We start from the raw sequence: 2,969 nt of genomic DNA on the forward strand, positions 1-2,969 counted from the left end.
CCCACGCCCGAGGCCAGCAGCGGCTGCCGGAAGGAGCAACCTTGTGTCCAAGGAGTGGTGGCTGTGTGGGCACAGGAGGGTCTAGAGGAGCCATCCCACATTGAAGGTCAGGAAGTGTGGTGGGAGGAGATACCCCTCATCTAAGGTAAGGAGCAGGGAATGTGCTTTGCTGGAACAGCCGTGAAGAGATACCCCACGCCCAAGGTAAGAGAAACCCAAGTAAGATGGTAGGTGTTGCAAGAGGGCATCAGAGGGCAGACACACTGAAACCATACTCACAGAAATCTAGTCAATCTAATCCCACTAGGACCACAGCCTTGTCTAACTCAATGAAACTAAGCCATGCCCGCGGGGCAACCCAAGACAGGCAGGTCATGGTGGAGAGGTCTGACAAAATGTGGTCCACTGGAGAAAGGAATGGCAAACCGCTTCAGTAGTCTTGCCTTGAGAACCCCATGAACAGTATGAAAAGGCAAAATGATAGGATACTGAAAGAGGAACTCCCCAGGTCACTAGGTGCCCAATATGCTACTGGAGGTCAGTGGAGAAATAACTCCAGAAAGAATGAAGGGATGGAGCCAAAGCAAAAACAATACCCAGCTGTGGATGTGACTGGTGATAGAAGCAAGGTCCAATGCTGTAAAGAGCAATATTGCATAGGAACCTGGAATGTCAGGTCCATGAATCAAGGCAAATTGGAAGTGGTCAAACAGGAGATGGCAAGAGTGAACGTCGACATTCTAGAAATCAGTGAACTAAAATGGACTGGAATGGGTGAATTTAACTCAGATGACCATTATATCTACTACTGCAGGCAAGGAATCCCTCAGAAGAAATGGAGTAGCCATCATGGTCAACAGAAGTGTCCGAAATGCAGTACTTGGATGCATTCTCAAAAATGACAGAATAATCTCTGTTTATTTCCAAGGCAAACCATTCAGTATCACAGTAATCCAAGTCTATGCCCCAACCAGTAATGCTGAAGAAGCTGAAGTTGAACGGTTCTATGAAGACCTACAAAACCTTTTAGAGCTAACACCCAAAAAAGATGTCCTTTTCATTATAGGGGACTGGAATGCAAAAGTAGGAAGTCAGGAAACACCTGGAGTAACAGGCAAATTTGGCCTTGGAATGAGGAATGAAGCAGGGCAAAGACTAATAGAGTTTTGCCAAGAAAATGCACTGGTCATAGCAAACACCCTCTTCCAACAACACAAGAGAGGACTCTACACATGGACATCACCAGATGGTCAACACCGAAATCAGATTGATTATATTCTTTGCAGCCAAAGATGGAGAAGCTCTATACAGTCAACAAAAACAAGACCAGGAGCTGACTGTGGCTCAGATCATGAACTCCTTATTACCAAATTCAGACTCAAATTGAAGAAAGCAGGGAAAACTGCTAGACCATTCAGGTATGACCTAAATCAAATCCCTTATGATTATACAGTGGAAGTGAGAAATAGATTTAAGGGCCTAGATCTGATAGATACAGTGCCTGATGAACTATGGAATGAGGTTCGTGACATTGTATAGGAGACAGGGATCAGGACCATCCCCATGGAAAAGAAATGCAAAAAAGCAAAATGGCTGTCTGGGGAAGCCTTACAAATAGCTGTGAAAAGAAGAGAGGTGAAAAGCAAAGGAGAAAAGGAAAGATATAAGCATCTGAATGCAGAGTTCCAAAGAATAGCAAGAAGAAATAAGAAAGCCTTCTTCAGTGATCAATGCAAAGAAATAGAGGAAAAGAACAGAATGGGAAAGACTAGAGATCTCTTCAGGAAAATTAGAGATACCAAGAGAACATTTTATGTGAAGATGGGCTCAATAAAGGACAGAAATGGTAGGGAACTAACAGAAGCAAAAGATATTAAGAAGTGGTGGCCAGAATACACAGAAGAACTGTACAAAAAGGATCTTCACGACCTGGATAATCACGATGGTGTGATCACTCATCTAGAGCCAGACATCCTGGTATGTGAAGTCAAGTGGGCCTTAGAAAGCATCACTACGAACAAAGCTAGTGGAGGTGATGGAATTCCAGTTGAGCTATTTCAAATCCTGAAAGATGATGCTGTGAAAGTGCTGCACTCAATATGCCAGCAAATTTGGAAAACTCAGCAGTGGCCACAGGACTGGAAAAGGTCAGTTTTCATTTCAATCCCAAAGAAAGGCAATGCCAAAGAATGCTCAAACTACCACACAATTGCACTCATCTCACACTCTAGTAAAGTAATGCTCAAAATTCTCCAAGCCAGGCTTCAGCAATACAGGAACCGTTAACTTCCTGATGTTCAAGCTGGTTTTAGAAAAGGCAGAGGAACCCGAGATCAAATTGCCAACATCCACTGGATCATGAAAAAAGCAAGAGAGTTCCAGAAAAACATCTATTTCTGCTTTATTGACTATGCCAAAGCCTATGACTGTGTGGATCACAATCAACTGTGGAAAATTCTGAGAGAGATGGGAATACCAGACCACCTGACCTGCCTCTTGAGAAATTTGTATGCAGACCAGGAAGCAACAATTAGAACCGGACATGGAACAACAGACTGTTTCCAAATAGGAAAAGGAGTACATTAAGGCCGTATATTGTCACCCTGCTTATTTAACTTCTATGCAGAGTACATCATGAGAAACTTTGGACTGGAAGAAACACAAGGTGGAATCAAGATTGCCGGGAGAAATATCAATAACCTCATATATGCAGATGACACCAGCCTTATGGCAGAAAGTGAAGAGGAACTAAAAAGCCTCTTGATAAAAGTGAAAGAGGAGAGTGAATAAGTTGGCTTAAAGCTTAGCATTCAGAAAACTAAGATCATGGCATCTGGTCCCATCACTCCATGGAAAATAGATGGGGAAAGAATGGAAACAGTGTCAGACTTTATTTTTTTAGGCTCCAAAATCACTGCAGATGGTGATTGCAGCCATGAAATTAAAAGACGCTTACTCCTTGGAAGGAA

This window comes from Oryx dammah, unplaced genomic scaffold (genome assembly GCF_014754425.2).
Source record: "Oryx dammah isolate SB20612 unplaced genomic scaffold, SCBI_Odam_1.1 HiC_scaffold_11050, whole genome shotgun sequence".
Taxonomy (NCBI): Eukaryota; Metazoa; Chordata; class Mammalia; order Artiodactyla; family Bovidae; genus Oryx; species Oryx dammah.